Source organism: Schistocerca nitens, chromosome 10, assembly GCF_023898315.1.
Source record: "Schistocerca nitens isolate TAMUIC-IGC-003100 chromosome 10, iqSchNite1.1, whole genome shotgun sequence".
NCBI classification, from domain to species: Eukaryota; Metazoa; Arthropoda; class Insecta; order Orthoptera; family Acrididae; genus Schistocerca; species Schistocerca nitens.
The window spans coordinates 58,158,848-58,185,534 of record NC_064623.1 but is presented as its reverse complement, the minus strand read 5'-3'; the positions used below and the strand labels follow the sequence as shown (position 1 = coordinate 58,185,534).

Below are 26,687 nucleotides of genomic sequence, written 5' to 3'. Positions count from 1 at the left end.
TAAATATTCTTATGTGAGTTAATTATTCCTACTCAACACCTTTCACACATTATAGTAGTATATATTTGCCTATAGAATAGAGGGAATTGTCAAGGAGAGACTTTTTCAGTATGTTTTGAAATTTTACCCCACTGTCTGTAGTTTATATTGCTGGGTAGTTATCAAAAATTTTAGCTTTGGCTTTGTGCACCCATTTTTGTGCTAAAGACAACCTTAACATGGAATAATGAATGTAATTTTTCCTTCTCATATTATAATTATGTGCATCATTGTCCATTTTAAACAACAGTAGATTATTTACAACAAACTTCATGAGGGAATAAATATACTGTGAAGCAGTACCATATTTACCCAAATGTAAGTCAACCTCAAATACAGGCCACATCCCAGAAAATGAGACTCAGGGCCATGGAGGGCAGGTTTCGGGGGGGGGGGGGGGGGGTACCTTCATATCAAGCTGCACTTAACAATAAAAGCAAATATGGCTCATCATATGATAGATGAAGTATAGAGGGACCCCACCTCTCAGGGATTTGTGGTGACTACTAGTACTTATTTGTAGTAATTCACATGGAAGTAAATTTAGCGTGTTGGGCACGTAAAATTACTGTTACATCACAAACACTGACTTGAGAATTCATGATCTCTATCGAAATATTCTGAGCGGATCTAGGGCAGCTGGGGCCACTAAGAGTTTTACAGGCTGTACTGCAGCTTGTGTTAGAGTCTTTCCATATTGCATGAATTTCGTCTGAAGTGCAGGGTGTGTGGGCTAAAGATAAAGAAAAACATTTGTTTGTATTTCAGTACGTGCTAGGGTTTATAACTTTATTGTACACAGTAGCTCAAATATTTTATGCATGTTGGTACAGTTCAATGTGGACACCATTTGTAGCTTGACAGATATCGAAACGGTTCTCCAGTTCTTTCCACATTTTCACAAGGGTGACGGGAGTTGATGGCCTCTAATGCGCTGTAGATCTATTGTCTCACATGTACCATATCTCAAACCCTTGTTCAGTAAACAGTAACCTTGATAAACCCCTATCCACTGAAATATAGTGGAGTCAGATTGGGAGACTGATAGGCAGCCAATGGGGAACCCCCGCCCTCTTTTCAATCCAATGCTCAGGAAACAGCTTGTGAAGGAATGTAACATCCCCATGATAGTGGGGTGGGGCACCATCCTGTTGGAAAATGGTGTCAGGAGGAGTCTGTGGAACTGCATAGTTTGCCAACATTTTGAAATAGGTGTGCCCTGTCACTGGCGTGCATGCACCATATGACTCAGCACTGTTCATAAAATGGCGAGGATCACATTTTGAAGAGTGTTGGGTCTGCGGCTGGCGCGCTGCCACGATTGCGTAAGCCAGCCTCGCGCGATGGGGTCAAAGGTCAAACTGATACGAACTTTAACATGGAACATGCTGTTACATACTCTATGGCCGACAGGTTCTAGATGTACGCGCCCCGGTTCTCAGCTACGCTACAGAATACAGGGCTACGCTACAAATCACTTTATTTATGGAAATATACAGTACAGTCTCCAACAAACTTTACATATTCACAACATCCTTTACCTTTAATCCACATATATACAGATTCATTAACAGACACCTTACGTCTACTTCTAGTATACAGGGATAGTGAGGAAGGTGAGGTATATACAGATTTGCCGAAGTCTTTATTAGCAGCTTAGAGTGTTGGGTCTGCGGCTGGCGCGCTGCCACGATTGCGTAAGCCAGCCTCGCGCGATGGGGTCAAAGGTCAAACTGATACGAACTTTAACATGGAACATGCTGTTACATACTCTATGGCCGACAGGTTCTAGATGTATGCGCCCCGGTTCTCAGCTACGCTACAGAATACAGGGCTACGCTACAAATCACTTTATTTATGGAAATATACAGTACAGTCTCCAACAAACTTTACATATTCACAACATCCTTTACCTTTAATCCACATATATACAGATTCATTAACAGACATCTTACGTCTACTTCTAGTATACAGGGATAGTGAGGAAGGTGAGGTATATACAGATTTGCCGAAGTCTTTATTAGCAAATTCTCCAATATGGTAGGTGCGGAAGGCGATAACATCACGATCGACGAAACTCTCCAGACCACCAACTGCAGGAACACCAGATCCACCTCTTACGATGGCTACTGTTAGCCATCCATTGCCATGTGAAAATGTATCATTCAAGTCAATACTAAAATCGACGAAACTCTCCAGACCACCAACTGCAGGAACACCAGATCCACCTCTTACGATGGCTACTGTTAGCCATCCATTGCCATGTGAAAATGTATCATTCAAGTCAATACTAAAATTGAGTCTGCAACCACGAAAGACACAGGGTCCTTCGACAAGTTCACTGGCAGAAATGTTCTTCAACTTGTTGCTCTTCTTGTCAGCAGGAGAAGTTGTCATCTCAATGTTCTCGATAGTTTTGTAGACAGTTATCGCCTTCCGCACCTACCATATTGGAGAATTTGCTAATAAAGACTTCGGCAAATCTGTATATACCTCACCTTCCTCACTATCCCTGTATACTAGAAGTAGACGTAAGGTGTCTGTTAATGAATCTGTATATATGTGGATTAAAGGTAAAGGATGTTGTGAATATGTAAAGTTTGTTGGAGACTGTACTGTATATTTCCATAAATAAAGTGATTTGTAGCGTAGCCCTGTATTCTGTAGCGTTTATAAGCATTTGTTTGTGTATACCTGTACCCCGAACACACTGTATTTTTTCTTTCAAGCAAATGTCCTGTTTTCGTCCAAAGAATGTTATATTTGGCTTGATAATTGACTGTTGCACTTGATTTAAAGGATTGAAATTTGCCAAAGAGCCATCTTTGTATTCAAGGCACTGATTGGTATTGTCTCTGGTAGAGGTTAGACAGGGTACTTCATTAGATTATTTTTTTAACATTGTAAACAATATAATTTGCCTGCATATAATCATTTCCAGCACAAGTGATCCATACAAAGTGTGAACTTTTAGTATTGTCATTGCTGCGGAAAAACTTTTCCCTGCAGCGTCTCTTATATCAGACAGTTTTGTTCAACAAACAGATTAGGGCACTGCTGTGTAGAATACAGGCAGCAGTAATTAGGAACTACATGCAGGTGGGATGTGAGTGGTGAGTCGACATACCTGGACACAATCGTGATTTTTCATGTTTTATTATATGGTCAGTGAAATGGGTAGTATAAAGCCTCCAAGGATGTCAACCTCTCTTTCTCCGTCTAGGAAGCCATGACCTTTTTTTTTTCTTTTTTCCTCTCTCTCTCTCTCTCTCTCTGCAGGGGAAGAGGCTCATACATGTGCTACAGAGAAACCTGCAAGAATGTGGCCAACAAGAACACAGATTTACTATACGTAATAGATCAAAAATCTGTGACACATAAACATGTACATAAGAAACAGACACCATGTCTTCTCATTTGTAGTAGTATAGTCTCTACTGTCACAAAGCTACAAAGAAAATTACTGAGAAATGAAAAGTGAAAGTACATAACAGAAATTTTATTGAACTATCATAAACATATACTTACTGTTTGTAATCATTACTCAGATGATCTGAGTCATTGTCACTCAATTCCTTGTCACTACACTCTTCATAGAGAGCATCGTCCTCTGTGCCATCAAACACATCAGAAACACAACGTTTTTTTTAAATGTATGGTGCACAGTGTTATTCGGGATACATTTCCAAAATTGGTCAATCCACTCGCACATGTGAGACAAGCTTGCTTGCTTGCTTGCTTAACAAATCCTCTAAGCATTAACTTCCTGTCTTCTCTCATTAGCCATTCTGTGTACATACGCTTAAGTTTGTCCTTAAATGTTTTGTTTAAACAAACATCTAATGGCTGTAGAATTGACTTCATTCCTCCTGGAATTACAGCCAAATCCAATTATCTCATTACACCCATAGTAGTAGGACCTGTGTATGAATGCAGCACAAGCATGTGTTGCAAACCTAGCAAGGCGCACCAGCCATATCAGTTTAATCCACTGAAATACCCAGGTCCTCTGTGAACCAGTCACTTTTGTTAGCATGTACGATAACACTTTTTGGAAGTACCACAGACTTAGATGACGTCGACAGCCATTGCGGCCGAGCAGTTCTAGGCGCTTCAGTGTGGAACTGCACTGCTACTACGGTCGCAGGTTCAAATCCTGCCTCAAGCATGGATATGTGTGCTGTCCTTAGGTTAGTTAGGTTTAAGTAGTACTACGTCTATGAGACTGATGACCTCAAATGTTAAGTCCCATAGTGCTTAGAGCCATTTTCAGATGATGCCTTGCATTTAAAACACATAGGGAAGGGGGGGGGGGGGGGGGTCAGTTTACTGGTTATTGGGAGCTCCAGTGTTAGGTGCATTATGGAGCCCCTTAGGCAGATAGCATTCAGGGCTGGAAGGCCAATGTGCACTCGATATACCTGGGGGGGGGGGGGGGGGCCTCATCATAGATGTCGAGGCAGCCTTACCTATGGCTATCGAGCATGCAGGGCACTGTCATCTGCAAGTTGTGGCTGACATTGGCTCCAGCGATGCCTGTTGCATGGGTTCTGAAATGATCCTCAGTTCGTACATATGACTGCCGGAGGTGGTGAAGACTGCTGGCCTCGTGCACAGGATACTGGCAGAACTCGCAATTTGCAGCATCATTCCCAGAGCTGATCGGGGTCCTTTGGTTTGGAGCTGAGTGGAGGGTCTCAACCAAAGGCTTTGTTGACTTGGTGATGGTCTTGGCTGCCGATTTCTAGACCTGCCTTGTTGTGTGGAGATTTGTAGGACTCCCCTTGATAGGTCAAGGGTGCTCTACACAAAGGAAGCAGCTACTCGGGTAGCAGAATACTTGTGGAGTGCACTTGAGGCTTTTTTATGCTAGGTGGTAGTTTGAGGTGCTCTCATGAACACTCACCAGTCTATTCACAGCAAGGGAAGTTACATGGCATTCAGAATAAAGACACTTAAACTGTCACAATTTTGTCAGCAAACTGTCGAAGTATTCGTAGTAAAGTTCCCGAATTTACTGCCCTCCAGGAAAGTTCTCATGCCTAATTATTCTTGGGACCGAGAGCTGGCTGAAACCTGAAGTGGATTGCTCTGAGATATTTAGCAAGTCATGGAACATATATTGGAAAGACAGATTTGAAGGGATAGGAGGGGGAGTGTTGATTTTCTATATTGAGATCGAAGTTGAGTGTGACAGTGAAGTCATCTGGTCGCATATAACAGGTGTAGGTGACACTAAGTTAATTGTTGGATATTTTTATCAGCCACACAATTCTCTGCAACAGTTCTAGAGTCATTCAAAGAAAGTCTACAATCAGTAGCGCATAGGTACCCATATCATGCAATACTAGTTGGAGGCAACTTTAACCTGCCGAGTATAGACTATAGACTGGGGCCTCTGTGGATTCATTCCGGGGAGGGGGGGTACAGACGGACAGTCATACAGTCATACAAAATACTTTTGAACACATTTTCTGAAAATTGTCTTGAGCAGTTAGCTTTGCAGTCCACATGCAGTGAACTCCTTAGAACTTGCAGCTACAAATAGGCTGGACCTTATGGACAAGTCATTATAGCAACGGGGATTAGCAATCATGATGTCATTATAGCAACTATGATTACGAAAGTTAATACATTAGTTAAGAAGGCTAGAAGAGTGTTTCTGATAGGTAGAGCAGATAAGCAGTTATTAACATCTCACTTAGTGAATTGACATCTCTTACTTCCCGTAAGATGGGTGTAGAGGAATTATTGGCAAAGTTTAAGCAGATTGTAAACTGTGGCCTGGAGGGCTATGTCCCTGTGGTAAATGGATAAAGGATGGAAAAGACCCACCATGGTTTAGTAATGAAATTCGGCGGAAGCTGAGGGAGCAGAGGCTGTTGCACTCTAGATTCAAAAGGGGACATACAAATGACAAGTGAAGGTTAGTAAAGATTCGTGCCGATGTGAAAAGATCTATGTGTGAAGCATGCAACAACTACCACCGTCACATCTTAGCAAAAGATCTGGCAGAGAAACCGAGAAAATTCTGGTCATATGTGAAATTGCTATGCGGATCTAAGGCTTCCATTCACTCACTTGTTGGCCAGTGTGGTGTGGCAGTTCAAGATAGTAAATTGAAAGCCAAAGTTTGAGAAATGGTTCACACAGGAGAGCCGTACAAACACACCGTCATTTGACCATCGGGCAGACACCCATATGGATGACACACAAATAAGCATACCTGGCATAGAGAAACAACTGAAAGATTTGAAAGCAAATAATTCACCAGGTCTGGATGAATTCCCAGTTTGATTTTACAAAGAGTACTCCAGGGCATTGGCCCCTTACGTAGCTAGCATATATCATGAATCTCTCGCCCAAAACCAAGTCCCAAACGACTGGAAAAATGCGCATGTGACTTCAGTATATAAGAAAGGTAAAAGAACAGACCCGCAAAATTACTGACAATATCCCTAACTTCTGTTTGCTGCAGAATTCTTGAACATATTCTCAGTTCGAATATAATAAACTTTCTTGAGACTAATCAGCATGGTTTTAGAAAGCATCGTTTGTGCAAAACTCAGCTTGCTCTTTTCTCACATTATATACTGAGAACTGTGGATGAAGGGCAACAGGCAGATTCCATATGTCTCGATTTCCGGAAAGCATTTGACACGGTGCCCCATTGCAGGCTGTTAACGGAGGTACAAGCATACGGAATGAGTTTACCGATATGTGAGTGGCGCAAAGACTTCTGAAATAATAGAACCCAGTATGTTATCCTTCATGGCGAATGTTCATCAGAGACAAGACTATCATCAGGAGTGCCCCAGGGAAGTTTGATAGGACCATTGTTGTTCTGTATGTACATAAATGATTTAGTGGACAGGGTGGGCAGCAATCTGTGGTTGTTTGCCGATGATGCTGTGGTGTTCGGTGAGGTGTCAGAGTTGAGTGACTGTAGAAAGTTAAAAGATGACTTATACGAAGTCTCCAGTTGGTGTGAGGAATGGCAGCTAGCCCTAAATTGGAAAAATGTAAGGTAATGCGAATGAGTCGGAAGAACAAACCTGTAATGTTTGGATACAATATTACTAGTGTCATGCTTGACACAGTCAAGTCATTTAAATATTTGGGTGTAGCATTGCAAAGTAGTATGAGGTGGAATGAGCATGTGAAATCTGTGGTAGGGAAGGCAACTGGTAGACTTCAGTTCGTTGGGAGAATTTTAGGAAAGATTGGTTGATTTGTAAAGGAGAGTGCGAGCTATTCCAGAGTACTGTTCAAGTGTTTGGGATCTGTACCAGGTCGGATTGAAGGAAGACATTAAAGCAATTCAGAGGCAGGCAGCTGGATTTGTTACCGGTCGGTCCCAACAACATGTGAGTGTTTTGGAAATGCTTCGGGAACTCGGATCGGAATCCAAGGAAGTAATTTGATGTTCTTTTCGAGAAACACTGTTGAGGAAATGTAGAGAACGGGCATTTGAAACTGATTTCCGAATAATCCTAATGCTGCCAACATAAATTATGCATAATGACCGCAAATAAAATAAAAAAAATAAAATGTAGACTGGCAATGGCAAGGAAAGCGTTTCTGAAGAAGAGAAATTTGTTAACATTGAGTATAGATTTAAGTGTCAGGAAGTCGTTTCTGAAAGTATTTGTATGGAGTGTAGCCATGTATGGAAGTGAAACATGGACGATAACCAGTTTGGACAAGAAGAGAATAGAAGCTTTCGAAATGTGGTGCTACAGAAGAATGCTGAAGATAAGGTGGGTAGATCACATAACTAATGAGGAGGTATTGAATAGGATTGGGGAGAAGAGAAGTTTGTGGCACAACTTGACTAGAAGAAGGGATCGGTTGGTCGGACATGTTTTGAGGCATCAAGGGATCACAAATTTAGCATTGGAGGGCAGCGTGGAGGGTAAAAATCGTAGAGGGAGACCAAGAGATAAATACACTAAGCAGATTCAGAAGGATGTAGGTTGCAGTAGGTACTGGGAGATGAAGAAGCTTGCACAGGATAGAGTAGCATGGAGAGCTGCATCAAACCAGTCTCAGGACTGAAGACCACAACAACAACAACAACAACAACAACAATGACCGCAAAGATAAGTTACGAGAAATTAGGGCTCATATAGAGGCGTGTACAGACAGTCGTTTTTCTCTTGTTCTATTTGCAAATGGAAAGGAGGGGAAATGACTAGTAGTGGTACAGGGTACCCTGTACCACATACCATACGGTGGCTCAAAGAGTATCTATGTAGATGCAGATGTAGAATGGCGACAGTTTATAAATCTGTTGGCTGTACAAGGAATCAAAGAAATGTGCTCTGCACTTCACCAACCGCCGACAGAATCTTGAAACCGTTGTCCTTTTTGTTTCTACCGTTTGCTTTGTTGGCATATCAAAATATTCTGTAGTTTGGCCCTCATTACCTATCATTCCAAGAAGATAATATCAAACAATGGAAACTCCAGATGGGAATATCAACAATATAGGAAAAGAGAGATTGCTACCTACCGTAAAGAAGACATGTTAAGTTGCAGACAGGCACAATTAAAAGAACTTACGTAGAGCTTTCGGCCACGGCCTTCATCAGTAAAAGAGAGACACACACATCATTCATGCACACAAGCAAGAGCACCTCATGCACACAACTGCCAACTCCAGCATCTCTGCATTCCTGTGCTGTCTGGTCTGTTCTGAATATGAAATTCATGCTTATCTAGGTTCAACAAGCTACTAAATAACTGAAGTCTCTTTTTGAAGGCATGCATCTATTCTGCCAATTCATACAGGTCTGGAAACTCTCACACGCAATTGTCTGCAATTTAGCTTTCATAGTTACATCAAGTTTTAACGAAATTGTCAACAGCTCAACATCGGCTGTATAAGAGGCTTGCTTTAGCACAGTCTCCAATGGAACTCAATCTTCCGGGTTTTTTGATGTAGGTCATTGTCGAGTTGCCAGCTATTCTGTGGAGTGCAACATGTCTCAGAGGCAAGGGTGCAGCCGCACGGAGTAACTGCCAAATCGACAGGTGGCCAGAAGCTTGACCAAACTGTAGAGCCACCTGCTTCTTGCAAAAATCCTGCTTCCACCACACTCATCAAGCATAAATAATACAATTTCTTCGTACAGTACACGTAACTTTATGTTTGATGAGCATCATTCTTCTGCACTATTAGCAGTGTGCAACACATCACTTCGTGCTAGTGATATGTTACACGTCACAAACAATGCCTTCTTTCAGTGAAATTGTACCATTCAGTGCCTCATCGTTAATTACTTGATTTACCCTGCTTATCTCCAGCATTCTTGTGAAGTGTCACAGTCAAAAGCTTCTCATATTGTCTGAACTGCTTATTGTCGATGTTTTAACTTCTTTACAAGGCTACACTTTAGACAAATACCTTCAGGAAACACTCCCTAATGCATAAACTTACTTTAAATGTAAACAGATTCCTCTTTATCAGAATTGCTTTTCTTGTCAGTGAGTCTACATTTTTTATACCTGCTCTCCTTCAGCTGTCGTCATTTATTTTGCTGCCCTAGTAGCAAAACTCGCCTGCTAGTTTTGGTGTCTTGTTTCTTGATCTGATTCCCTCAGCATCGCGTGATGTAATTCAGCTGCATTGGATTACCTTTGTTTTATTTCTCTTGCCTTAAGGAGCATTTTTTTGAAACTATTCCAGGAATGTTCACCTCCAGAAGACTTTCTTGCACATTCAGTATTGAGAAGACTGAGGACAAGGGAGATAAGGAGGCTATGAACGAGGACCACTTTGAGATGAGTCACGTTCCACATGGTCTGTGTGTACCACTAGTGTACTGCTGACAGTGGGGTAAAACAGACAAAGTTCAAGGTTTGTATCAAGTAGCTGCTTATACAATGTTGATTGGCTTGTGAACCTTCAGGCTAAAGTAGTCTAGTGGGGAAGCGACTTTTAATTAAAAGAAGAAAAGGGGGGGGGGGGGGGGGGAGAAAAGGCACTGCCCGGTGCAGTATACCTCTTGTATAGAGGTATCCAGCACATTTTTTTTTTTTTATACTATATTCTTACAATAGAAAATGCTGGTAAAAACTAGAAAAAAGATCCTGTCACCCTTTGCATGGAGACAAAAACTTTTATGCGGGTATATACCATATTTACTCAAATCTAAGCCGCACCAGAAAAATGAGACTCGAAATTCAAGGGGAGATAAAAGTTTTAGACCACACCTCCAAATCGAAACAAAGTTGGTCCATTGCAACATGAGACACAATTTAGGTCGAATGGATGAACATACAGCTACAGTAGTTTGGTTCGAGTCGTAAGCTTAACAGTTAAGCTTTACCAAGTAGCCATTGCTATATGTCAAGTGCTCCACCCGTACTTATACGGGTAACCTTCCTTTTACACGTGCTTCGTCTGGTTTGAATCGATTGCTTATTTTGCTTTGACCTGATAAGTGCCGTTCTCTTGGTTATAGGTGTTTGTCACTCTAAACTGAAAATGCATTATTGTACTGTGTCATGCATTGTTTGTCGCATTCTGATAATGAGTGTTTACCTGTCGCTGCTCGCGGCATGGCTTGCTTTTGTGCGTGCTACCGCGGCTTACAATAAAAAAAAGAGAGGAATTGTCTCGTAAGCGAAACAATGGCAAGAGACTGCTATTTGTTGTTACTTTCTTTGATAATGATCAACAAGAACCAAATAATAGACTGCGTATGATAGAAGATGTTCTGACGAGAATTTAGTGAAAATTTTTCTCCATTTGAAAATCTTCGCAGGCGCCTCTTTAGTACATTGTATTCTGCACAGAAATTAGAGTTATCTTAGATTTAAAAATCTAGTCAGTTGCCATGCTTAATTTCTGGCTATCACTATTCAGCATAAGAATAATATGAATATTAACATGACATGGTATGTATGTTATTCCGCATTTGCTGCTGTCTCACGCTAGCTTCATAGTTTATTAGGCAGACAGCATTTAAATGAGAGAGCAGCAAACACGGAAGAATACATGGCAGAATGTTTACATTCTTCTACCTTTTTTTTTTTTTAATTTATTTACTGACTCATAGGTTTTGGCGCCAGTATTTATCTTTATGCCTGCAAAGCATGCCTGGGTAGCGCTACATATATTCGACGGCAGAAGTTAGTTGTGGCAGCACCTACCAACATTTTTCAGAACTTCCATTTACTTTGCACTCAATTCTAAGCCGCAGGCAGGTTTTTTTATTACAAAAACCAGGAAAAAAGTGCGGCTTAGATTCGAGTAGATACGGTAAGCATTGATGTGGGCAAAGGGTTAGTATGGCATTTGTGTCTTTTTGATGTGCGTGTGGTAACTGCAGAATTGTGAACTGTGTCGACATAATTACCGAATGCACCCAAACACTTCCAGCGTGCTGTTATTCTTTTCTTGGCTGCCGAAGGACAAATAGTGACAGATATCAATTGGAGAATGAGGAATGTATATGGGGCAGCTTGTCTGTCGGAGACCACTGTTGTGGAATGGTGCGCGGAAGGGGTACTGATGCTTCATGGTAACTCTCGTCCCCATATTGCAAATGTTGTAACACAGAAGTTACGCTGATGCAAGTGGGAGATACTCCAGCACCCATCCTAGAGTCCTGATCTCTTCTCATGCAATCATCATGCCTTCATGGTGAATTGTGGTACTTGTTGTTTGCAGACCATGTATTCTGTCTTATTATTATTATATTATTGTTGTTGTTGTTGTTGTTGTCATTACAGACGCTGTTAATCCTTCTTTCAGGACTTGAAACATGAAGTGGAGTCAGCAAGTAGCGGCATTGAACCAGAAAGGTATTGTATAGCCTTTTTGTCTCTCTTCTTTTCCATATTGTCATGGCTGGTTTTGCAGCTTCGTGTTGTAAGCAATGCAGTAGAGAGCAGAAAGTAGCCAGTGCCTGTTATGTTCATGCACTAGTTCAGCCATATACTCCTGTTCCACAAGGAGCATGTATTCTGTAATTAATTAAAATTTATAGGGCTGGGAAATGTGAACACTTTGAAATTACTCACTTTGAACCTCTGGTAAAATTGTGAATCTCCATTAAGATTTTGAAAAGATATTGGATTCTGCAAGGTTTAAGCCTGTCATCTTTAACAGGTATGTGGATGCGTCTTTTGTAGAGTGTTCCCATGGTGAGGAAAAACTTCATTTCTTCTTGATCCATCTGAATGACATTCCCAGGAACATCAAGTGTACTGTGTTTTTGGGAAAGGGTAGATGCCCCCTTTCTTGAATGCCTCTCTACACTCTGTCAGACATGACTGTCTTCTGCAACCTGACTAGTGTAGATCTTTACCTATGAGCAGACAGATGTCATCATCTTCCACAGACCAAATGTGTTCCCAATACGCTTGTTCATGGGGCAGCTGTGACTGCTGATAGGGACCATCTATAAGAACAACTCGGAACTCTTCACAAAAGTTTTTGGAGGTAATGCTCATGGGACATGCCCAAGGCCTAGTAATTAAAACTGAAGGTTAGCATTCCACTTCAAAAGACTAAAGGAGAAAGATTCTAGGTAAAGGGAATCTTTCTTGTAAAATAGGTTGTATCCTCTCTAAATATAGTCAAGGCTATGTTTCTGGTGGCACTGAAGATAGCCAAAGATGAAGAGTGACTTGATTCTTCAGTCAGTGTGGTTCCACAGTCAGTGTACTTCACATACAACATTACATGGAACGTCAACACTATAACTGCCTGCTGTCGTTTTGTTGTCTTCAGTCCCAAGACTGGTTTTATGCAGCTCTCCATGCTACTCTTTCATATGCAAGCATCTCCATCTCTGAATAACTACTGCAACTTACATACTTTTGACTTTCCTTGTTGTATTCATCTCATGGTCTCCCTTTATGATTTTTACCTTTCACACTTCCCTCTGGCATTAAAGTGGTGATCCTTTGGTGTCTATGAATGTGTCCTATCAACCAATCCTTACTTGTAGTCAGGTTGTGCCACAAATTTCTTTTCTCCCCAACTCTGTTCAGTACCAGCTCATTAATTATGTAATTTACCCATCTAATCTTAGCATTCTTCTGTAGCACCACATTTCAAAACCTTCTGTTCTCTTGTCTAAACTATTTATCATCCTTGTTTCACTTCCATGGAAGGCTACACTCTATACAAATACTTCCAGAAAAGACTTCCTGACACTTAAATCTATACTCGATGTTAACAAAATTTCTCTTCTTCAGAAACGCTTTTCTTGCCGTTTCCAGTATACATTTTATACTATCTCTACTTTGGCCATCATCAGTTATTTTGCTGCCTAAATAGCAAAACTCATCTGCTACTCTGTCTCATCTCCTAATCTAATTCCATCAGCATCACCTGATTTAATTCGACTACATTCCATTATCCGTGTTTTGCTTTTGTTGATGTGCATGTTACATCCTCCTTTCAAGACCCTGTCTATTCTATTCAGCTGGTCTTCCAAGTTCTTTACTGCCTCAGAGAAAATTACAATGTCATCAACAAACCTGGAGGTTTTTATTTCTTGATGTACAATAATTTATCTCAATTTCCAGTATGTGCACTGCATTGCTTATGAGTGCCCCACAATGTTTTCGATCTGTAATTGGAACAGTGAAGCATTTTCCATCAGTAGTGGTAGCATGTGTTGGCCTTACTACTGTGTATCAGTGCATAAGTTACTCAGCAGGTATACCAAAGACAGCTTTCGAGGGCAACAGAACAGGGCGAAGTTGTCGAGAAATAAAGAGAGTACCGGTTATTTGAATTTCGAGAACCAGGGCTGTGGGGTGTTTGTCGAGTAGTGCGTACAGCAATGCAATTTGAGGCGTCTGTAGCGATCTCCACGGTCAAACAGCGAGACACACACGCAGTCGGTAAAAAGGGATGGTTGTGGGTGCGTGAGTCACTTTCTGCACTGTGGACTGACCAGCCATTTCAGAAACACAAACAGCTCAAGTACAGGTGAGTTGTGAAATGCATCTCCAGTCCATCTCCTTGCATCATCATTATTTGCTGAAAAGTCCTCCCCCTATGCTCATCCATTATCACCTCCTTCAATTCCTCATGTAGAGGGCTATACTTACAGGCAATTCACTTATTCAACTCCTCTTTCTCCAACACCAACATCTTGTCAGTTGAACATGTCTTGCCAAAAATATAGTACCTTCTGCTCCAGCCTTTTTCTTGCCAATTCACAAGTGGAGCAGAGAGATTTATTTTGACTTGTAATTAAAGGGATCATCCTATGTAGAATTACTACTTATTTTGAGTACATCTGCTACTAGTTTCGAGTGGTACTGTGAATCTTTTCTTCCAGCAGGATAACACTAGTTGTATGACATCGTCAGTTTTTTAGTTGCATTGTGGTTTTATGCACTCCTTGTGTAGCGCAAGGTGTATAGATGTGTAATTGGGACCAACTTTTACAGTTAGTTACGTAATTAGGACCGATCTGTACTTCACTTTCCCACCCAAAAAAAATAAAGTACACTAACCTAACATTCCTCTCCTGCAGCTGGGCAGACACTGACCGTTTCCATTTGTAGGGGGGTGCATTTGGAGTTTACACCCAGAAGAACTACGGTTCGCGTCCCGAAAAGGGCACCCACCATTTTGAATTGCCCGCCACCCCCTTGTGGAGGGTGGTAGTGTGACGTCAGCACAGCCTTGGAGCAAAGAAATTCCCCCCAAAATTCGAAATTCCCCCATAAGACAAATGGGGGAGGGGTGGAGAAGGGCTAATTTGCATAATTAAATTGATTAATTAACATAATTAAATTGTGATGTTGCCACATCTGCCTCTATAACCCTGTACCAGACTTCAGGAGTGGGAGGAAATTTGGCAACAATGCAAACTTCTCTCATATCAGCTCTGCCCTGTTACTGTCATAACACAGAAGATATACGAGTTCAAGTGGGAGACACTCGAGCACCCTGCCCTATAGTTCTGATCTCTTCCCATGCAATTATCACACCTTTGGTCCTTTTTAAAAGGCCTGGAAGACTCAACGACTCTTTTTGGCCATGGATGTGCAGCAGGCAGTTACAGACTTCTTCATGCACCAGGACACTGCATGTTACCAAACGAGCATCCTCAGTCTGGCGAATTGGTGGGATGATAGCCTCAGTACCCACTGTGATTATATCTGATTGGCACGCCAATTCTTCAAACAGGAACTTTTAGATCTCCACTCATCCTCAGGTTTGTGACAAAAATTGGAAGTATTGAAGAAAAATTCCTGTTTTTCAGAGATATCAGTTTTGATAAACAGCAAGTTCATTAGCAGTTTGTCTTTGATATCTTAAAAGAATTTAATTGTGAAAAAAAAAAAAGCTGGTGTCATAGACATATGATGGGGTAGCAGTGATGTCAGTGGAACACAGTGGTTTTCAGATGAGGTCAAGAGAAAATTGCCCTCAAGCTGTATTTCAGCATTGCTATGCACATGGACTGAATGTAGTTTTGTAGCTGTATTTTAGCATTGCTATGCACATGGATTGAATGTAGTTTTGTCACAAGCGGTGAACTTTATTAAGCAGTGTAAAATATTTAATACTTCACTTTCTAACTTTGGTATTATGTTTACAAAGCGCATGGCAGCACTGGACTGAGAAATAAACAAAGATTTCCATCATTAGCTCCAACAAGATGGTATTATGGTAACAGGCTACAATAATTGTGTGAAAATACAAACAAGTTATAAAGAATTTGCTAAATTCAATGGTAAAAACTGTGTATAGTTCGGATACAGATACAGAATAGGTTGCTAAAGGTCTTCTTTCAACAAGACAATGGTTTATTTTCAACTGTTTTTTTCTTGTGTTCTGTTGTGTATTTCCTGGGGCTGGCATATTGTTTCAAGTACTCCAAAAGAAGACTTTTGATATTGAGTTTCGCTGGAAACAAGTTGACCAATTTCCAACGCAATTTATGGAACTAGAGGATGATTTTGAATCTATCTGGTTTAAAGTATCTGATGTCTGTGGTATGTTGACCCTAATAAAACACTGAGTAGATAATAAGCCAGTGAAAATGAATCAACTTCTAATAAGAGATTATTCTTGGACATTATTGTGTAATGAAGAGCATATTGATTCCAGATTCGCCAACTTGGAAAACCTCAAATGCCATAATATTTTCAAGCCAGTGAGCTTTAAAAAAATTGCAAAACAGTTTCCAGAAGAAGGGCAGAGCTTTGGCAAATTATTTGATTTTCCAAATTTGACGAAGTAAATTGTGTGAGTTATGCAGAGAAATTGAAATGCAGAAGGACACTGTCGTGAAATTGCATTGGCATTTGACAGTCGTGAAACTGCATTGGCATTTGACAGAAGTGGGTTTAGTGGCTGCATTCCCAGAACTGCATAAACGTGTCCTTTTAGTAATAACTGTTCCAATATCTAGTTCATTTGCTGAGGGGTCATCCTCAGTAATGAAGGGAATTCAATCCTATCTTCAAAATACGTAAGGTCAGGAGGGATTTTCTTCGCTAGCTCTCCTCAGCAATGAAAAGTTCTTGTTTGCAATTTTGCGCCAAAGCCCGTCCTTCCACGATGACGTGATTTAGATCTTGGAGAGGAAATCTGGGGTCGACGTGATGCGAGAAAATCTATGTATGATTTTTAATTTACTCTTATTTATGAAAATATGCAATTCGTTGTATACTTTTAAGAATTTAAGTCTTTTTTTACTGAGATAAATAAAAAATCGTATATACGACGTTCATTATTCTCTTTTATTTTAATGGAAATTACGTTGAACTACCTTACCTTTGAAAGTCATGCCTCGCCACTGCCGCCAACATATTTGGAGTCCATTTTTCCTGATAGCATTTTCCCTTTTCAGCCAGGTCCTGGTGAAAACACATGCCATGTTCATTGCTGATAGAGTGAAGTTTCTCTGGTAATAAATCAGGCTGGGAGTGCAGCATTTGTATTTTCAATGACATATTACATCCCACGACCTTGTAATTCTCAATGACTAGGTCTCTGTAATGTTTATAACTGTAGTTTTCTAGAAAGTATATGACAATGTTTTCGAAAGAACAATGCAGCTGATTCCTGCATATTTAACAGGCTATTAAATTGTATATCGTTCATAAGTTCTCTAATTTTGAGAGTAAACAAACATTTCTTCTTTTTGTTTAGTTTCGCTGGCCTTTGGGAAGTTGGTTTTTAGGAAGAGAAATGCACTCCCACCATAATCTGCTGATTTTACAAAATTCTTAATGAAACCTAGTCTGGTATGTAAAGGAGGCAGTAAGATTTGTCAGCACTTTCAAGTGGTTGTCATATACTTTCTAGGAAACTACAGTTCTTAACATTACAGGGACCTAGTCATTGAGTTCATTGAGAATTACAAGGTCGTGGGATGTAATATGCCATTGAAAATACATTTGCCTGTCTCAGATTGAGTGTATCTCTTTTGTCAGCTTCACTCAATATAATGATTGCTTCTATCACTGTGATCCCACGTGCACATGCAGCAGCAAAATTTTGTACAGCCAAGTTGTAATACAAGTAGAATAACTATCACTTTAAAATTTGCACATATCTGCCTTGATGACTGACCATATCAGTTACAGGATAGCTAGAGATGCATGCTTATGTCATTTCCCTCCATACGAACAGTGTTGGCTAAAGGAATGGAAGACAGCTGATATCCATCGCAAAGCAAGATGCGTTTCAAGTTGGTTGTCGAGGCATCGATAAACAACTACCACTCTTCAGCTTTGTGTTCAACACCCAGTGACTCTGTCAAGAAATCAGCATTATTACAGAAAACTATATCTTCCTCTTTAGAAAATAAATTATCAGATTCATTTTGCCATAAATGGAAGGAACTTATTTTGTTGCCATCCTCCAGGAGATGTTGGCCTTTCTGTCTGGAAGCAAGTAACTTTGCTTATTTTAAGGTAACCTGTGATCACGAGCCAAGTCATTTAATTCCTCCTGTGTTAGAAACTGAGATTCATTTGTAGTATCTTCTCCCACTAAATTTGCACAACTCTACTGTTCTAATTCACTAACATCATTAACTCTTTGAAAATCTTCAATTAAGTTTTTGTCATCTAGTGGTGGTGGTATGAGAAGGCCTCGTCCATGAGGCACTAGTCGAATTGCTGATCCTAAAGAGGAATGTTGAACAGTATGTTTGGACTTTGAACTGATTCCAGATCTAGAATGAGATTTTCACTCTGCAGCGGAGTGTGCGCTGATATGAAACTTCCTGGCAGATTAAAACTGTGTGTCGGACAGAGACTCGAACTCAGGACATTTGCCTTTCACGGGCAAGTGCTCTACCAACTGAGCTACCCAATCACGACTCAAGCCCCATCCTCACAGAGAGCACTTGCCTGCGAAAGGCAAAGCTCCCAAGTTCGAGTCTCGGTCCAGCACACAGTTTTAATCTGCCAGGAAGTTTGATTCCAGATCTATTCATCAAGAAGAAGTAGCAGTCTGTTATATGACCATAAGCTCCACACCATAGCAACTGTAAAAGGCATATGACAGGACCCTTTTAACCAGTCAGTTAATAATGTTATGCATTTAGTACAATGGATTTCTGAAGCCCATCACCTATTCTGGTCTGCTTAATTGTCAAAATAACGCTCATAAGGTCTTTCAAATCCAGGAGTAAAATTTCGCCTCTGTGCTTTTGAAGTGAATGCCCCAAAAACACAACCAGAATTATTTTTATTGTTTCCACTTTTGCAAGACATGGTTCTCCACCTAAAACACAGTGCTTAAGCTGTTGGCTGAAACTACACAGGTCAGTTCACAGCTGAAGAACACACACTTATTTCATTAAATAAAGCTTCTACTCCTCTGGCAACTAAGCAGGATGATATCAATCGTTAACAGATCTTCTTTTTTGTCTATTGTTGGAGCAAACCTTGGCCTGGGCTGGAAGACTGTTATAGTGAGAAAAAGTTCACAGTTGAACATTGTTGGCATTCCTGGGGCTACAGACAACAATCGCCTAACGCAAATATGTCAACTGTTGACCCAGTTAATTTTCCTTTTAATTACTATGTTTAGCGTCTTACTCTATATAAACATGGAAGCTTTTTTTTATTTTACACAAAATTCGTTGGTGATGGAACATTTCTGACTTCGTTCTTGGATTTGACAGATGCAAATACGTAAGCATCAGCTGCAATTATTTAACATTTTCATTGTTGACCAGCGTAATTCTATAGTTTGTACTGGTTTTCACGATCTCCATTACAGCTGTAGAACTTGTTTTTATGATACTCAATTCATTTTCTTTCCAAGAAACGAAATATTTTTCTTATTTATGTGTCACTGATCACAAAGTATTTTTTTCCTGGCCTAGTATACTTCCATAATAAAAACTATGTTGTTATGTTTCAGAATATTGCCGATGATGTTACGTTCTAGTTGCAATGTTGTTTGAACAGTTTTTCGCATGTTCACTATGACACTGGTCAAAGCCGAATGCTAGTATCTCAATTCCCTATTCACCCCATTTTTCCATAGAAGCTCCTCCCAGAGACGTTAATTTCCTTACCCCAGGCTCTTAATAAAAGCTTTAAAAATTAATCTAAATCTAGAGACCATTGAAAAGGGTTGTTTTTTCTTTCAGGAACAAGGTCTACAGCGACAGTCCTGTGGCTCAAGTAAATTTCTGACTTTTATTAAAAGATAAAACGATACATTCCACTCAAGGTAATTCCTGACATTCTTAAAAGTTCTTAGCTAAAGCAGAAAGAACTAGACCTATTGTATTGTTGTAACTTCAACAGAAATGTAATATTTATGAGTATTGATAGTTAAATAATGAACATTTTGAGTACATATTTCACAAATTATTTGACTTTCCATCAGAAAAAATTGGACAGAAATCCGCAAATATCATCTAATTTTATATTGATATATTAAATATAAGACACTTTTTAATTGCATAGGTTGTGATACATGTAAGGAAAACTCGCCAGTAATTAGATAAAGTTTAGAAAATTTTTTATGTGCTGACAAATGTCATTATATAAAATACTATATTCAAATTTTTCTAGCCTTTATCTTAGCAAAAGTTTCTAAAATAGAATGTAAATCTACTGACTTCAAGGGACCACTTTCAATCATTAATGTTAGCAGTCCATACAATCATCCTTGAGAAATTATTGACCTAAGATATATCTTTATCAATTTGAGTTTCGAAAAATTCAGAATTTTACAGTTCAAATAAGTTTATACTAACTGGGGCCATATTTGATACTGAAATCAATGGCAGCTCGTACCCACACATATATAATTAGGTGGTGCAAAAATCTCCTTTGTGGACCCAAGTGTACTGGAACATTTTTGCTTCTATTATCGCGCTCTCAACAGTGTCAGTTTTCGCTGCTAGTTATTATAGACCCTGCGTACAAGTTTTGCACTTGTGTACCTCAGGAGCCCCTCTCAGCTCAGCACCCAAAGTGGCTCCATGTGTCACTGGGTGTTAAAGCAGCCCTGAAACTGCAACTACTCTGGTGAGCTACTGAGTACCAGATTAATATTATCTGATGATAACCTGATAACAAGTAGAGGAGACTGGCAGTGAAAATATGCACTCCATATATGATATTTTCGCTAAAATAAAAAGTTAATAGCAAAACTGAAATCCATGCAATGCACACTGGAAAGATAGATACCAATGTTGGAAAGTATCAAAATGAATGACCTCTGAAACAAAGTCAAGGAGTAATTCACACTATTAGGTTGGTACACAAGTTTGTACCTTTTTCATTTTGCATGTTGGTATTCCGGTTGCTTTGGGTTTATTTACGGATTGTCATTTTTTACTTTTAGTTCACCGTTGCTATAACATTGGTAATTAATACGCAAACAGCTCTATCCATGACCATGGAACAAGAGCTAGACTCAACTTACATTTACCAAAAAAAAGGTAAAACTCAAAACAGCATTATATACCAAGGAATAAAACTGTACAATAAATTACCAAAAAGAGATTAAAGAAATTGCAAAAATACACTTCTTTAAAAAGGCAGCTAATAAGTACCTGTTATGCAATGCATTTTATACATTGAAGGATTACTTAGATAAAACAGAGTAGGGGTTTGGCAAAAAAAAAAAAAATGTTATATAAATAATAATAATAATCATTATAAAACATCCAGCATTCCACATAACACCTTCATACTTTTTTTCCCTTCTTTTTTCCTTTTCTATAAAAACTTACCTCCAAGCTATGCATAGTGCAATACTAACATCTCTTCCTCTTTCTGAGCTCAGCATCTCACTCATTATAGAGGGATGCTGACTCAGTTTTACAGGACAACAAATGGGAAGATGCAGTACAGAAAATGGTCCAGAGATCACCAGAGTGTCTGAGATATGAGTGAACAGCGTGGCATTACATTATTTGTAAAAGAGGTATTGTATACCAGGAGTAAATCTAATGACTGTCTCTAACTAGAAGTTTGTAAATGTATGTGTATATGAATTAGCTTATTTTAAATTGATCTGAACTTGTAAATACTTTGCCATGTCCTATATCCTTGTAAAAAGAGTTCTACAAAGGAATAAAGCTACTACTACTACTACTACTACTACTACTACAACTGCGCTGTACCCAAGAAGTGTCAGATGTGATAAACTTTGATCATTCCACAATCATGCGACATTTGCGTGCAGTGGGGAAAGTTAAAAAGTCGGTTTTATGGATACATGGTGTTCTAAGTCAAAACGGCAAAAATCAGTCGGTGGCCATATGTGCATCTCTGCTTGCTCTTCATCAGTTGTCTCGTGAACAACACCGACCACTACTATCCTCTATCGTTACTGGTGATAAGAAATGTTGTCTTTATGCTAACATAAGGAAAAGAAAACAATGGTTGAGACCCAAACAAAACAGAAACTTCCCGTGCAAAGATGTGCGTGCACCTACAAAAGATAATGTTATGCACCTAGTGGAACAGCGATGGTATGGTGTACTATGAATTGAATTGCTTCCCCGAGGGGTATCCATCACTGCTGACATTTATTGTCAACAACAGAGACGTCTTGCAGGCGCAATTGAAGAAGACTGTGTGAAATGATGCTACTCCACTCCTTCATTCTGCTAAATTGACAAAAAACGCTGTACAGGAACTGAGTTGGTAAGTCATTCCGCACATGCATTTTGCACCTGATCTTGCGCCCTCAGATTTTCACCTTTTCTGCTCTCCATTGAACAACCTTTAATGAACTTCCTTTCCAGATGAAAATGGGCTCCGAACACGGCTCGACGAGTTCTTCGCCTCGAGACAACATGATTTGTAAAATAGCGGAATCAAAAAGTTACCACAGTGTTGACAGACTGTTGTAAATAGTCAAAGAGAATGTGTTATTGATGACTAACGTCTCTGTTATGCATATCTGTTGCTTTTATAAAACTTGTAGGAAAGTGCTATGAACTTCTGCATCAACCTAACAGTTACCTACCAAGAAATCTGTGCACATCAGACCACAAAATATGCAAAGACCTTAGTCGGACACAACTACGTGTCAGTAATGTGTGAAAACCTTTTGCAGTTGTCAAAAATTCGATCAAAATTTTATTTATGGCGAAAATGCCTAAGTTTAACAGGTCACCCATTGTCGTTATTGTTAAACATTGGTCTGATCTCGCAAGAGCACGCACACATTCTGCATTTTATTCAGTTTTTTAAGTTTAAGGTCTCCCGGAGCGAGGTTCATCTTCAACGGATTCTCGGCCTTCCAAAAATAATTTGTGGCAGTGAAAAACTTGTACTCTTGATAAGAAATGTTTCTCTTAGGCCTGTTTCAACTTTTCAGAGGTCACACTCTCGGTTTCTCGAACACTAAACTCGATGGCATAACGTTGCTCTAAATTCCACTGTGCAATTTTCGTCACAACAAAAATACAGCCTCAGTGATGGCACTCTCAAAAGTCACGCGAGGGCCGTGCGGAGCTGAAAATCGAACTGAGCATCTGGGAGGGGTAAACACACCTGTCTGCACAACTAGAACAATGCAGCATTGCCAGATCAGTGTTGTCAGTATCATTACTTTTCTCACACACCTCATAGGTATGTATTCAACACATTACAGTTCTGTTTGTGATGCATATTTAGCCTTTTTCGTTGAAATAATAATTCTAACATTTACCACTTGGTTGCACATGTTTTTCTCTAGTGTTTGAATGTTACAGTCACTGACACAGATTATTACACTTATACAGATTGTTAATGTTATTACTGTCTGATCCAGAGAAAACAAGTCCTACTCATGGTAGCCAAAATGTAAGACTCCTTGCCCGCATCTCGTGGTCGTGCGGTAGCGTTCTCGCTTCCCACGCCCGGGTTCGATTCCCGGCGGGGTCAGGGATTTTCTCTGCCTCGTGATGGCTGGGTGTTGTGTGCTGTCCTTAGGTTAGTTCGGTTTAAGTAGTTCTAAGTTCTAGGGGACTGATGACCATAGCTGTTAAGTCCCATAGTGCTCAGAGCCATTTGAACCATTTTAAGACTCCCTATTGGCTTTCCGATCCTGTTGACTGAAATAAAGAAAGCGGCCTAAAGGTAATTCATGACTGTAGCAACTAGACAAAGGCAATCAGCTCAGAAAGAGAGATTTTACAGTGTTAGCCCAGGCTTGCATACTAATATCAAGTTGAAACGAATTTCCACTGGAGAAAATTCATTGTTGAATATTATTGACAAATGCATTTTTATTTAACTTAAAAATGAGACAGTGAGCCCTTCATCTCACAAACTTATGATTAATGATCACACAGGCCAAAATAAATAAGTAACCATCACTCTCTCTCTCTCTCTCTCTCTCTCTCTCTCTCTCTCTCTCTCTCTCTCTCTCTCTCACACACACACACACACACACACACACACACACACCTCTTCTCATAATATAGTCTCCTTACCTTACAGGTCACTAAAAAACTTCATCAACAGCAGTAAAGTTACCTTTCTGACATCAATATAAAATTCATTTCTTCATCATCTTATTAAAACTATCATCATTATATTATCAGCATCATCTGCTCCACACAAAAGAGGAAAAATGCATATAATACTAATATTAATTACTCTCATTTTTCATGAAAGTGTTCTATGATGATTAACAAGTACTTCAAATTATATAAGGAATGACTGCAAATAGCTATTACTCATCAAAAATAATTCATTCAGATCTCTGCTTCTGATGTTACCTTTAATAAGTTTTGTATTCTTTCATTTATTATTAACTGTTTTATTATAGAATACCAGTAGAAACTAAATACCCCTTCATATCGAAAATTTTTCTAATAACAAACACAGTTTTGCTAATTATCCCAAATTAATTACAAAATTTGTATATAGGCCACTACATGTAATAATTTAACAATCTCAGAGTATCCCTAAATAAGACAGCAAAATATAGAATTTTCAAAAGCTGCAGAATCACTAATTTGCCGCAATAGTATATGGTAATAAATAATTGTATAGTGCTTACAAAAATCAGTAACTGCACTATGCAATATACATTCTAACATTACCCACAGCTTAATCAAAACTGCAAAGTCCATATTACAAGTAAAATAAAACAATAAAATAATTTGTTATTTCACAAACACTTATGCATCACTATGGTTTCAGGGTTATGCAGTTTGTTGGGTTACATTTTTGTCTTAACCAGTACTTCTGTGCTGCATTTTCCATTTCAGTGTCAAATCCAAAAATAGCTTTTCATCTCACTTTCCATAAATACGCATAATAATACTGTTATATCTTACATTCACTTTTTCTTTAAGCAGTTCAAACCAGAACTGTGTACATTCCTACCAAAAACACACATGATATTGCTTTTACGGACTGGCATTCTTTCCTTTAAAGCAGCTAAAAGAGCAATACTTTTAAATTTTTTACGCAAATTAAGCAACTGTCTTTGTAATTTGGTTGCGACATTAGCACTGGTAGAGTGTTGCTTCAAAATATTTGATCAGTCATTGAAATTTGCGAGTTAAATTTACAAGATTTTTCACCCAAGTTATGTGTTGTAAATATTTCATTACTGGCAGTACTACTACAAATGTGTATGCTTATGTTTCTAGACAGACCACAAAATTCAGGCTGATACATCGACCACCAATGAGACTGCAGTGGACAGCAAAATCGTAATAGCTTTCCAGAAAAAAGATGTATGTTCGAAAATCTCAGACAGTTATCTCCAAACCGATAGTTTGGAATGGCTATTAACAACCAGGGCAAAAACATTTCGTGTAATGCTTTGTCTTTTACAGCAGGAAAACAATTTGTCTTTGCAACAGGATCATTTATTGCACTTATAACATTATCTTCTTCTTTTTGATTATGAATACCTTCCTTAGAATTGTCACTGATAGTCGGCAAGTTTGCTAAATCATCTAGAACACTAATTTCAGTTTTGCTATATCTTACAGTTAAGACTGTTGGTGCTACAATTACAGTTGTATTTGTAACTTCATGAAATGAACTGAATATTATTTTTGCTTCTTGAGCCAAACTTTCGAGATGCTGTGTAGAATTGTGTAATGTTTTTACGTCTTGACTCAAATTTCCAAGGTGTTGTCTCACAGCTTTAGAATTCTCTTCACTTTTTAATACAGACTGATTGTCTGACTGTTTGATAACCACATTTGGTTCCTCCACTGATTGACTCAGCTTTATAGATTGGTTAACTAATTTATTCAGCGTAATTACCAGCTTTTTTAAATTCTGAATATCCCTGTCCTTCAGTCATTTTTGGGAGTTTTAATTACGCACAAAGTAGAACAAAGAAAACAATATTTTTATGTTTCACATGTCTATCTGCTGCAGTCGTTGACAGAGCCAAAAGTCTGTTATTGTTCATTGCAAATTCCTGTCCACCATTTCTGATTGTTAGGTGAATATCAATTCGTCCAGTTTTTGCACTGGCGCTGCTTTCTATGTAAATTCGTTTGAACTGCGATGATGAAATGAATAACAACACAACACAGATCTGTATAATATACTTTATTAATGAAAGGAACGTACACGTCAGAGACATCTTAACAAATTTCTAAGGCAGACTAACAATTAAAGAGTTCTTTGTGATGTGCCGGTCAAGAACCAGCGACGATGGTGGTCGACACAGTGTTTCCACAGAGACCTCCCCCCCCTCTACCCCACAGTGTGGAGCACTGTGAAGTGAAGTGTGGTACTTTGACAGGTCTGCAGATGAGCCATGTGATGGAGCCGTCTGCAATATGGTGGGCTGCGAGGTGACCTTTGTATGAGAATGCCATTGTCTTTGATCCTGATGTGTGCTTTGGGGAGGACGACTTGGGCGTCCAGTCATAATTCAAAGGCTGACGGTACAGCGTCAGTGGTGGCAGGGTCAAAAGGTGTAGCAGAGGGGAGAACTTGGCAAGTGTTATCGGCTGGTGAGCTGTCTTGTTGTTTCAGTCTGTTTACAGACAATGTTGTAGGTTTACCATTCAATAATGTGTGGAAGGTACAATTGTCTCTTCGAAACACCTTGTGGTGGCCTGAGTATGGTGGGTGCAGGAGAGGCTGTACTGTGTCATCTCGTAACATTGTGAAATAACACTCTGTAAGTGCCTTATGTGGAAAGATTTTGTCCACCGAGAAGCGGCTGAGGCATATGGAGGTGAGCAACGTGTCCCCTC

General features: G+C 39.4%; 1 long non-coding RNA gene across 5 annotated transcripts in view; it reads left to right on the top strand.

The window, feature by feature from the left end:
- LOC126210130 (uncharacterized) overlaps positions 1 to 21,609 on the top strand; it is a 34,221-nt gene extending 12,612 nt beyond the window's left edge. For 3 of the 5 annotated variants that reach the window (XR_007540612.1, XR_007540611.1, XR_007540614.1), the window contains exons 3-6: positions 9,731 to 9,901; positions 11,804 to 11,853; positions 19,644 to 19,726; positions 21,296 to 21,609. This is a non-coding gene — a long non-coding RNA (uncharacterized LOC126210130). The remainder of the gene's footprint in view (positions 1 to 9,730; positions 9,902 to 11,803; positions 11,854 to 19,643; positions 19,727 to 21,295) is intronic. The other 2 variants (XR_007540613.1, XR_007540610.1) reach the window with 1 other exon arrangement.
- Positions 21,610 to 26,687: the final 5,078 nt, after the last annotated feature.